The 12,640-nt window shown below is 40.0% G+C and overlaps 1 protein-coding gene across 3 annotated transcripts in view; it reads left to right on the forward strand.

Annotated features, from left to right (window-relative positions):
- Positions 1-12,640, forward strand: part of Nell1 (neural EGFL like 1) — a 951,197-nt gene that overhangs the window by 731,037 nt on the left and 207,520 nt on the right. The window lies entirely within an intron of this gene.

Here is a 12,640-nt window from a genome sequence, read left to right on the forward strand (position 1 = left end):
AATAATATAACATATATCCTCTTTTGCATTGTATTTATATGTTCCCTCTTTAGAGTTAAGCCTATAAGCTCAGCTACCCTTATCTTGACAGGCAGTGTTCTGGTTCTCAGAATCATCCCTGACACTGAAACTTATGTCAAATGACTGCAAGTAGGGATGTTTGCCTTCTCTCAAATCTTCTACTGTTGATACCTGAGCCCAGTGGGTCTTTGGGAAAAGCATCCTTCATATTGTAAAATCCTTGACTTCTAACTATCAGTAGAACTTTACCATTGGGACAGCTAAAATAATCTCCAGACATGACCAGAGAGATTCTTTCCTGATGTAGAGCAGATGGAGGAGAGGGCCTTTCATGGAACCACATATCAGGCCTTCAGGTGCAAGGTCATGGGGGTCACTTACAGTCAGGCTCACAGGCATCTGTGTGGCAAACAGAGATGCCTGATAAAATTCTTTAAGCTGGATTATCTTGACTTGTTCAAATGATTATTTCAAATTTCACAACTTTTATAAAAGAGATTTTTTTTTATAAAAATCCACCCCCTCTTATCTAATTTTCTGTATGAGCAGCATATTTCATGTTTCTTGTGGCCAAGGTATAGAAAAATTAAGAATTGCAAAATATGTGACTGTTGGTCCTTAAGAACCTCAATACCTTGTTAAAAAGGCAAAGCATGTACATTGGACCAAACAAACGCAGAGGGTCTCATTATCTCATATCCCAATCTTCCCTTTCCTTCTGCAGCAATATACCTTCTGTTACAGGAGGCTTCTGTAAAAATTCAAATGAAAAATATTTTCTACTTTGGAAGGGATTTGTGTACATGTGTTTCAAAAATAACATGGAAAACACATAAAACAAGTAATTTTATATCACTCTTCTTAAATTTAAATAATATATTATTGTTTGATAGTATCCTGCTTATATAGTGAAATTCAGTAATTTCATCCCACGTCTCTCTTTTTTTTCATATATATTATATATTTTTATTAGTTGCTTCATTAGCTCTCTCACTACTGTTTTTTTTTTTTTTTAATCTTTCCATCCTTTATTTTTTCTTTTTTTTCAATGCAGTTTATTCAGGAACCTTGAACAATCCTCGGACCCCGGGGAAAGCCAGCCCACAGCTTAAATAGCCTCTGGGTAGCCAACCCAGGCGTGCCACGGGGGCAATGCAGATAGGTCTGATGCGTCTAAAACAAAAAGGGGGAACTGTAGAGAGCTGTGTAATGCCGCGCCTTAAAGATGGAGCTGGTTTCCGCCTTCCACCTTCCCGATGATGAGTGCTCTCTGTCACGAACAACTCCACCTTTGGCTAAGGCTGAGGATCTGGCTTGCTTCCGTGTATGTGGACCCACGTCTCTCTTATCTCTCCTGTTTCCCTCACTGAAACCCTTCTTTCTTTCTTTCTTTCTTTCTTTCTTTCTTTCTTTCTTTCTTTCTTTCTTTCTTTCTTTCTTTCTTTCTTTCTTTTTTTCTTTCTTTCTTTCTCTCTCTGTCTCTCTCTCTTTCTTTCTTCTTTTACTTTCTCTTTCTTTCTTCTTTCTTTTACTTTTTTATTAACTTATTCATTTTATATACTAATTGTAGCCCCTTCCCTCGTCTCCTCCTCATCCCATCTTCTCTCCCTCTTCTGCTCCTCCCCTAGCCCTCAGAAAAGGGGAGTCCTCCTCCTTTACCAACTGACCCCAGACTATCAAGGTTCTTCAGGACTGCCTCATCTCCTTTCTCTGTGGTCTGGCAAGGATGCCCCACTCTGGGGAAGTGACTGAAGAGTAGGCAACAGATTTTATGTCAGAGATAGCCCCTGGTCCTCTTACTAGGTAGCCTATGGGGAGATTGGGCTGTCTATCAGTTACATCTGAGCAGGAGGCCTGGGTCCTCTCATGAATGATCCTTGGTTGAGCATCAGTCTCCACAGGTGCCCCTGAGCCCAGATTTATTGGCTCTGTTGGTCTTCTTGTGGAGCTCCTATTGTCTCTGAGTCCTTCTACCCGCCAACTCTTCCATAAGACTCCCTGGGCCCTGCCCAAAGTTTGGCTGTGAGTTTCAGCATCTACCTTGATCCTCTGCTAGGTGGAGTCTTTCAGAGGACATCTATGGTTGGTTCCTGTCCTGTTCCCTCTCTTCACTTCTACTGTCTATTCTATTTGCCCTTCTGAATGATTATTAAGCATCCTCTCTAGGGTCCTCCTTGTTATTTAGCTTCTTTATGTCTGCAGACTGTAGTATGGTTATTGTATTGTATGGCCAATGTCCACTTATAAGTAAGTATATACTATATGCGAATTTCTGGGTCTGGTTATCTCATTCAGGATGATCTTTGCCAGATCCATCCATTTGTCTGCAAATTTCATATTTCCTTGTTTTTAAAAGCTGAATAGTATTCCATTATGTAAATGTACCAAATTTCTGTATCCATTCTTCAGTAGAGGGACATGTTTTTTTCCAGTTTCTGGCTATCATGAATAAAGCTGCCATGAACATAGTTAAGCAAATGTCATTGTTATATGGTAGAACATCTTTTGGGTATATGCCCAGGAGTGCTATAGCTGGGTCTTGAGTTAGAGCTGGTCCCAGTTTTCTGAGAAAGCATGAGATTGATTTCCAAATTGGTTGTACAAGTTTTTACTCCCACCAGCAATAGAGAAGTCTCCCCCTTTCTCCAAAACTTCACTAGCATGTGCTGTCATTTACGTTTTTGATCTTTATCATTCTTATAGGTATAAGATGGAATCTCAGAGTCATTTTGACTTGCATTTTATTTGATTTGCATTTTGATGACTAAGCATTTGAATATTTCCTTAAGAGCTTCTGATCTATTCAGTATTCCTCTCTTGAAAATTCTCTGTTTAGCTGTGTATCCCATTTTAATTGGATTATTTGGTTTGTTGGTTTTTTATTTCTTGGTTTCTTTATATATTCCAGATATTAGTTTTCTCTGTCATTTGTAGGGCTGTGAAGATCTTTTCCTTGTCTGTAGGCATTGTTTTATTCTATCGACAATATACTTTGCTTTACAGAAACATTTCAGTTTCATGAGGTCCCATTGTTTATTAATTGTTTATTTTAAAGACTGAGTTGCTGGTGTTCTGCTCAGGAAGTTCTCTCTTGTGCCAGTAAGTTCAAACCAGACACACTAAGTCTACTAGAAGATATAGTGGGGAAGAGCCTGTCAGCCCTTCTACAGCTACACTCAACATCTCAATTTAAAATTATGGAGTCTGAATAAAAATAGTCATACGTCCCATTCTCTAACAAAGTACTGTGAGCTTAAATGATACATGGGCAATGAAAATGTATGAATCAAGCAATTTTATAATTTATTTTTAAACCATCTGTGATTTTTATTTGTGTGTCTGTAAATGATTGCTGTGTGTGTTCAATGATAGCAGAAGCCAGGAGATACTATTAGCTCCCTGAAAGCTGGAGTGAAGGGCAGTCATGAGCAGCCTGAAGTGGGATGCTGGGAATAAAACATGGGAAAAGGTATCGGACGGGTCCGATGCTCTTTGGGTGGATGACACCTAAATGAACATCTGTACAAAGTCCCAATTTATTTCTAATATCAGAGATCAGACCTCTACTCTTGCCTGATGCGTCTAAAACAAAAAGGGGGAACTGTAGAGAGCTGCAGAATGCTATGCCTTAAAGATGGAGCTGGTTTCCGCCTTCCACCTTCCCGATGGTGAGTGCTCTCTGTCACGAACAACTCCACATTTGGCTAAGGCTGAGGATCTGGCTTGCTTCCATGTATGTGGACCTATCTGCATTGCCCCTGTGGCACGCCTGGGTTGGCTACCCAGAGGCTATTTAAGCTGTGGGCTGGCTTTCCCCGGGGTCCGAGAATTGTTCAATGTTCCTGAATAAACTGCATTGAAAAAAAAAAAAAAAAAAAAAAAAAAAAAAAAAAACATGGGTCCTCTGGAAAAGCTTCACATTCTCTCAATGGCTTAGTTGTTTATCTATCCCAACTGATGTTTTAAAAACATAGGTTTAGTGGATTGTGAAAATAAAGCCTTGGAGCATAGCTGTACTTATAAATGATGTTGGGCAGAACAGAGTAAAACAGACAAAAATAGAAATTAACACAAAGAGTTACATAAAAGACAAAAATAGAAATTACAAAAAGACAAAAATAGAAATTACAAAAAGACAAAAATAGAAATTAACACAAAGAGTTACATAAAAGAGAACAGAGTAAAAGAGAACAGAGTAAAACAGACAAAAATAGAAATTAACACAAAGAGTTACATAAAAAATGAAAATTTTATGTTTAGCTTGCCTTCTGGATGTGCATTTATGTATATGTGCATATGTATACATGAGGGTCTGCATTTTAAGAGGTTGTTTCTTATTGTTCTGTTGTGGTACAGTGATAATGAAGCACAGTCGTAAGTCAACTAATGGACAGAGTAAAAGAAACAAACCTGATTAAGCTGAGAAGATTCAAGGAGAGGGTGATGACTAGCACACAGACCCTAACACCCTCTGCTTGCCTGTGGTTCCCTGTTTTGTCTTTCACCATTGAGGCTATCATCTCATTTTTGTCTTCTCTTTAGTACCTTCTCTCTTGAAAAACATTGACCAGAAATTTCTTGAACCATCTGGAAAAAAAAAATCTCCTTGACTCCTTGAGACCCAACCTGGATGTCAGCTCTGCTTGGAAGCTTTGCTCTAGTCCACTCAGCATGGTTAATTGTAGACTTCCTGTGCCCCCTGATTGTTCTTACCACCACTGTAGGTCTTTACCCACTTGTATGTATATCACTGTCTGCTTTGTAGTGTGAGTGTCTCTGGAACGGGGCCAATGTTCCAGACTATGTATAGATTTCTCAGTTCCCAGCTTATTGTCCATACACTGGAGGCAGGAGAGCCATGACAGACACAGTTTGGTGATCCAGTGAGAACTCTCAGCACCAAATCCAGGATGCCACTCAGTAAAAGGATGATCTTTGATACCTTGACACCTTGCTTAGGTATAGGCCAGCATTTTCATTTGATAAGTGTGTATCATGAGTACACCATGATGCTGTAATAAGGAAATGGAATCCTGCATGCAAAGCATTACTAGTGTCTGCATTTGGTATGTTTCTTAAGGAGAAAATTTTGTACTGAAGAGGAACATGCAAACTTCTCTATAGATGCTGGTATTAAAACTGATCATGTTGAAGCCGATTCAGTTTTCTTTTAAAAATAATCTATGGAAGGGGTATAACTGGAGAGATGGCCTAGCCGTTCAAAACATAAATTACACTTTCCTGGACCAGTGTTTTATTCTCAAAACCTGTACTGGGTGGCTTACAACCTATAACTCTGGCTCCAGGGAAACTGAAATCCTTTTTTTGGTTCCTGTAACCAACAACAATCATGCACATAGCCCTATAGAAACATACACATAATTAAGAGTAAAAATAAATATTTTAAAATGTATGGTGTTTACATTTTATTTATTTGGTTTTTATTGTTTTATAGTTTTGTACATGTATATAATGGATGTTAGCCCTTTTAATTCTCTATTTCCTTGCCTCTCTTCCTTCTTCCCTCACTCACTGAAACTCATATTTTCCCCCAAGTTGCACTCCTAGTTTCATGACTTCTTTATGTGTACAACCTACTGCTCACGCAGGACTGAGTGCATGAGCATGTGTGGAGCATGGGTGCTTGACAACCCTTTATGACACACCCTTCCCACAGCCACTATTAACTGCCACTGAAGGTATTAAAGTGGATAATTATTATTTTTCAAAATGATTCCTTTTATTTAAAAATTTGTTCAATTTTTTGAAAAATCTCTTGAAATCAAACATGTTTATTAAAATATGTTTAGAAATAGTTACGAAGCTACAAAATCTACAAAGAGTCAAAATATCTATTGTCAGGAAGATGGTGTACTTCATGAATAACTAGACTTAAGAAAATCAATAATTGACTACAATAAAAAATACATTATAAGAGAACAGGTACTGTCTGTATTACTTAGACCCACAGATACTATAATCTAGCATAGAACCATGTACCATCTGCTCACCTCAGTGGATTTTTTTAAATTATTTTATTTTTATTAATTACAGGTTAGTCACTTTATATCCCCCCTGTACCTCCCTCCCTCCTTCCTTCCCAATCCCGCCCTCCCTCTTCCCCACCTTCTCTCAGTCCACTGATAAGGGAGGTCCTCCTCCCCTCCCCTCTGATCTTAGTTTATCAGGTCTCATCAGGAGTGGCTGCATTGTCTTCCTCTGTGGCCTGGTAAGGCTGCTCCCCCCTCAGGGGGAGGTGATCAAAAAACAGGCCAATCACTTCATGTCAGAGACAGTCCTTGTCCCCATTACTATGGAGGCCACTTGGATACTGAACTGCCATAGGCTACCTCTGTGCAGGGGTTCCAAGCCATCACTATGAGTGGTCCTTGGGTGGAGTATCAGTTTCAGAAAAAACCCCTGTTCCCAGAATTTTTGGATCTGTTGCTGTCCTTGTGGAGCTCCTGTCCTGTTCCCTGTTTTCTCCTTCCTTCAATGTCCATCCTTTTTGCCTTACTGAATATGGATTGAGCATTTTATCCAGAGTCCTCCAGCCTGATTAGCTTCCTTAAGTGTACAGATTTTGGTATGTTTATCCTATATTATAGGTCTAATATCTAAAGTGGATAATTATTAAATTATGTATACATTGCTAACTGAAGAACTAAATGGCGCAAGTGAGAACTGAAGACATTTGCATATCTCATATAAACTAGCGTTCTGCATGATTTTTATCTTCCTTGTCTCCATGTTTTCAGTGTATTTGATGCAAAAGACTCTTTTAATAAAAGCAAAATTGGAAGAGGGGGCAAATAAAAATAACAATATTTTGGTCCCCAGAGATATTTCATGGTCTTAACTTAGTAACTTTATTTGTTTAATGGACTTAACTGAGTAATTTGAGTAAAAGTTTTTCCATCTCATCATTACTGACTTTTATGCCAGGAATTTCTTCTTTGTGTGGGACTTTCCCATGCCTTGTAAGACAAGTGACATCTCAGAGCAGAGTAGAATACTGTCCCCATCTATCTGCCAACCCGAGGTAATTGAAGAGCCCTTTTTAAATCGTATGCTCTGAAAAAGACCAATAATTAATAAAAAATGAGATACTGTATCCTTCATTGTTGGCAGAACTGATTTGGAGAATGGGTGTTGATGTCTGAAAAAAGTATCAAGAGGGAAAAGAAAGCTGATGTGACCCTAAAACCACCAGCTCCCTGGAGAGGAAAGTTAACCGGATGCTTTGCTGAAATGACCACACTTCCGTTCAGCTCACCCCACTCCAAACTTTTATAATTCTCTTTAAAATATTTATTTTTACTTGTGTTGCTGTTTTGCCTCCATGTATGTCTATGTGAGGATGCCAGATCATCTGGAACTGGAGTTACAGACATTTGAGAGCTGCCATGTGGGTTCTGGGAATTGAGCCCGACTCCTCTGGAGTAACAGGCAGTGCTCTTAACCAATAAACTGTTTTTCCAGCTTATCCCTGTCCAAACTTTTGGTGCATAAGAATTTGACTATAACTCATGGAAGCAGACTTTGATTTATTATTAATAAATCAATAATTGATTTATTAATTGATGCCTTTCAAATGAGCCCAGATTAAACTAGAAATGGTGAGTTACCTACTTGTGATAATTAAGTGCTTCTGTGTCTATCTCTTGCTTCTTTTATCAGACAGACATCATCCTTAAATCTTTCTTTCCCAGAGGATGGATGAAGAAAATGGGTTTAGAGGGGTTAGAAACAAACCCAAGGAAAGATTCTCACTTGCCAGGATTTTAGGATGTTCTGGGAACTAAGTATATGCCAGTAAAACTTGAAGAGGACCAGAAGAAATGCTCAGTGTGTGAAGGGCTATTGTTTTTCATTAGTGTATATCAACATTATTGGATGTAACACCTGGTTCCCATGAACACCTCAGTTGATTTTGTATGCCAGGATTGTTTCCAGTACAAGCATGCATTCTTTCTGTGGATTAAATCTCACTCTGAGGTTTCTGATTTCATTTTTCTTTCAAATATAAAGAATTCTCTCAAAACCAGGAGCACGCCATCCTAGAGCTGATCTGATCAAGCATCTCCTTTGGGGCAGTAAGTAAATAACAAATGGCACTACATCAACAGATCGAGGCTTGTAACATCATTGTCTTTCTTCAATCTGTTTATGCCATGCTCCGGATTCTGGATAAAAGTTGACATATAAGCATCTTATTAAGTCCCAAACCCGTATAACTGAGTTTCCCTGAGTTTGTAAGGGAGTTAAGCTCCCAGGTCTGTTGCTACTTATGTGGTTCTCTGAGGTCATAAAGTCAGGAAAGGCTAGAGACCAGGTTCCACCTTGACTGCAGAGGGATCGTTCATGTCTTACCTCAGCACTGCATTGCTGGAGTTAAGAAATGAAACTGGCTCAAAATATCACTGTCATGTTGCTCAGGAGACTCCGGGTGATATACATGGGAATCGCCATCAGTTGTGAGGACATTGCCTTCCATTGTGCATTGTGCTGAGTGGTTTAAGTTAGTAACTTGAGTCAACTCTCTCAGAAGAGGTGATATCATTAATAACCATCAGTGTCTTGGAACTAAGGAAATCGAGACACAGAGAGATGAAATATTTTGCTACACACTCTTTTTTTTTTTTTCAATGCAGTTTATTCAGGAACATTGAACAATCCTCGGACCCCGGGGAAAGCCAGCCCACAGCTTAAATAGCCTCTGGGTAGCCAACCCAGGCGTGCCACGGGGGCAATGCAGATAGGTCCACATACATGGAAGCAAGCCAGATCCTCAGCCTTAGCCAAATGTGGAATTGTTCATGACAGAGAGCACTCACCATCGGGAAGGTGGAAGGCAGAAACCAGCTCCATCTTTAAGGCATAGCATTCCGCAGCTCTCTACAGTTCCCCCTTTTTGTTTTAGACGCATCAGGCAAGAGTAGAGGTCTGATCTCTGATATTAGAAATAAATTGGGACTTTGTACAGATGTTCATTTAGGTGTCATCCACCCAAAGAGCATCAGACCTGTCCGATACCTTTTTCTCAGAGGCGGGGCCTGGGGCATCAACCCGCATGCAATCAGACATGCTCTTCTCTGGGTCCAAAGCGGCTGACCCTGAGTGCAGTGCTTAGCCTCGCATCCTGAGCGTATCATTTGGTAGGATGTGGACCTTGAACTTTCTAACCACTCAGTTTATAAACTAAGAAGGAAGAGTGATGACACAGCATGTTAATATGATGTCCAAACTCTGGGTCTACGAATAGCCTTTCCTTTGGAATGTTGGCTTCAATGTTGGTCAAGAAAGCCTATTAGGTCACAGAGGAAGCCTATGAAAGACAGTCCTGATGAGACCTGATAGGCTAGGGTCAGATGGAAGGGGAGGAGGACCTCTACTATCAGTGGACTGGGGAAGGGGCATAGGAAGAGATAAGGGAGGGAAACAGGGTGGGATTGGGAGGGGCTGAGGGTGGGGGCTACAGCTTGGATACAAAGTGAATAAATCATAATAAATTAAATATAATATATATATATGTATGTATATATATAGCCTATCAGGATTTAAGTAATCATCTACTATGTTTATGCTAGAATAGAGCAGTTTCTTTTTGGTATTTTAAGAATCATAGCAAGAAAACTGGTGTTGATCTTTATTCCCCCAAGCTAGTTAAGAGTTTTAATGATAAAGCCTTTCTTTACTTAGTTTTGTTTTAATTACTTTCTCATGTTGTCTAGTGGTCTAGGGAGCAGTTATTTCCTTCATTGTTCCAGATAAATTCTACTTAAAATTACTATGTTCCTATATCTATGAGAGATGTGGACAGATATAGACAAAAATCTATGGATTACCAAGCAGCTGAATGGATTGAATAACCGTTAAGTAAACTGATTATTATGCCATCTGCTCATATTTTGTTTGAATTTTAACCATTTTTAGCTATTATGGGATTATTTAAGAAGGAATAAACCTGCCTTTTTGAGCATGGGCTTACAGGTTAACTTGCATGTCATGAGTGAAAGGGTTTTGTAGGTAAGGCTCTTTGCTGGAACCACAGATTTGCCAGCTAGTGCCAATGTACTCTTGGTTCCTGGACCTCATTTTGAACATTTTTATAACAGCTTTGAGGTATTTCCATATTTTTATATCTATTTTAAGATATTCCCGTATTTATCTTTTGTTGGTAAACTTTTTGTAGGAGTAGTTTATTTTTAAAAGTCTTTATTATTTTTCTTTATGGATATGTGTGACTTCTTTGCTTGTATGTCTGTGCACCATGTAGTCCATGCAGAGGACAGAAGTGGGTACCACATTCCCCTGAAACTGGAGTTACAGGTGCTTGTTGATTACTATGTGGGTGGTGGAAATGGAACCTGGAGCTCCTGGGAAAACAGCCATCTCTCTTAACTGAGCCATCTCTCTAGTGCTCTAGTTGCCAGGAAGTTTTTTGTTTGGTTGGTTTGGTTTGGCTTTTTGAGACAGGGCTTCTCTGTGTGTAGCTTTGGCTGTCCTGAAGCTCACTCACTCTGTAGATCAGGTTGGCCGTGAACTCACAGGGATCCACCTGCCTCTCCCTTTCTGGTGCTGGGATTAAAGCATGTGCCATCCTGGGTGCCTGGCCACCCAGGAAGGTTTTTAATGTCTTCCCCAGTCCTTACTTCATGCTCTGCATGATGCTAATTTTACAAAACAAAGTACACGGTAGCAATCTAGGTAAACTCCTTTATAAGCAAAGATGTCACATATGGATTTACACATCCACAAACTGTCATGCGTGTCCCACATAGCCCTCTCAGATCCTCGGGTTATTCTTATATAAGATAGTTTTATGTAAAACCAGGAACACATACATACTCTGGTCTTCTAACATGGTTTGCAGGGTCCAGGTGGCGTGCATCTGTTGCTAAGGGAAGTGAAGCTGAACTTTCTCCTTCCGGCCCTGCTATCTTCTGGCACCCTCTGAAGTCACTTCCCCCTGCCACTCTTACGTTGCAGAACCACCGCCTTATGTTACTGTGATGCAGACGTATACTTTAATTATCTCAGTGAAAATGCCATTCACAACAGCTTACAGTGTAGGCTTTCTCTAGATGTGTGTAGGTTTGTTGAGGAATACACCAAAGCAGGTTTTTCCTAATCTTGTTTGCGTGTGTGAGCATGTGTGTGCACCAGTGTGCTAGGATGCTGCGAGTAGGAACTCGTCCTTCAGTTCCAAGGCCTGCACTCTCCTCCAGCAAGAAAGCAGCTTACAATTAATTGCTGAATTTGTGGAATATGAATTTACCCAAGAGATGGTAAATGATGTGGAAAACAGCGACATTGTGATAAGTTCTACCCCTTTGGCTGGTTCTCAGCTATCTAAACACACCCTGTGGCTTTTTATAGCTAGTCTATTATTAATTATGTGATGATGGCAACATACAGCCAGGACATTTTTCTAGGGTGACATTTTCTTACTATAATTAAAATTTAAAACTATTGCACATGAAGCTCTCAGGTGAATACAAGGAGCTCAGCCTTAACCACTTCAATAACTCATTGATAACAAATTTCAATGATTTTATTATTCAACAAATCATATAATTGACTAAATTGTAACACCCTTCCGTGGCTTACCCTGGATGGAAATGATACAGGGATAGGAAATTTTCCATAAGATCAACCTGCAAAATGGAGAATAAGCCATCCAGCAAGTATCTTCAGAAACTACTATGGGAAAATACTGAGATTAGGGCACTGTGATGAGCAAAAGCAGCTTAGCTACTTGTTCTGATAGTGGAGTGGGTGGGCTTGGGGTGTGAAGGGACAGTTTTGAGTGCTGCTTTGCTGTGGTTGTTTAACTGGGGACTCTCCTCAGCTGAGAAGCATCTGGGCGTGAAGTCTGGGTTTTATTTATTTATTTTCCTGTGGTGAAACTCCCTGACAAAAAGCAATGTAAACTGGAAAAGGGCTCACAGTTCCAAGTCAGAGTTCATTACTGTTGGAAATCAAGGCAGGGACGAGCTTAAAATAGTTCCTTCTCTAGTCATGTGGGTTCCCTAGTAAGGCAAGCACAGGCTGTGTGATATAGACTCTGTTGCCTGCTATTTGATCATTTTTCCCTGGTGGGGCTTCCTTGTCAGGCCACGGGAAGAGGATGAGCTCAGTTCTGATGCGACTTGATGTGCTAGGGTGAGTTTGTGGGGGAAGGCTGCCTTTTCTGAGTAGAGGAGAGGGGGCATAGGGAGAAGAGAGGAGGGTAGGATTGAGATGGGAGGGGAGGGCTACAAACCGGATGTGAATAAATACATAAATAAATAGATAGGTAGAGAAAGAAAGAAAATTTAAAAAGAGAGTAGAAAGAGATTAAATACAAGGATCCTTGCCTGCTTGCTTATGCTCAGCAAGCTTGCTCTTCTGTTGTACTCTTCAGGATCCTCTGCCTGGAGGATGGTGGACCCAAACTGGACTGGGTCTTCTTCCATCACTTAACAATTAACATAATGCCCAAATGACAAGTCCAGAGGGCAACCTGATCTAGAAAATTCTTCATTAGGATTCTACAGGCTATTCTGTGTTACATCACCTTTACAGCTGACAATAAGGAGCTCAGGTGTGTGGATAGTTTTGTGAGACTTACCAA

This window comes from Meriones unguiculatus, chromosome 14 (assembly GCF_030254825.1).
Source record: "Meriones unguiculatus strain TT.TT164.6M chromosome 14, Bangor_MerUng_6.1, whole genome shotgun sequence".
NCBI lineage: Eukaryota > Metazoa > Chordata > Mammalia > Rodentia > Muridae > Meriones > Meriones unguiculatus.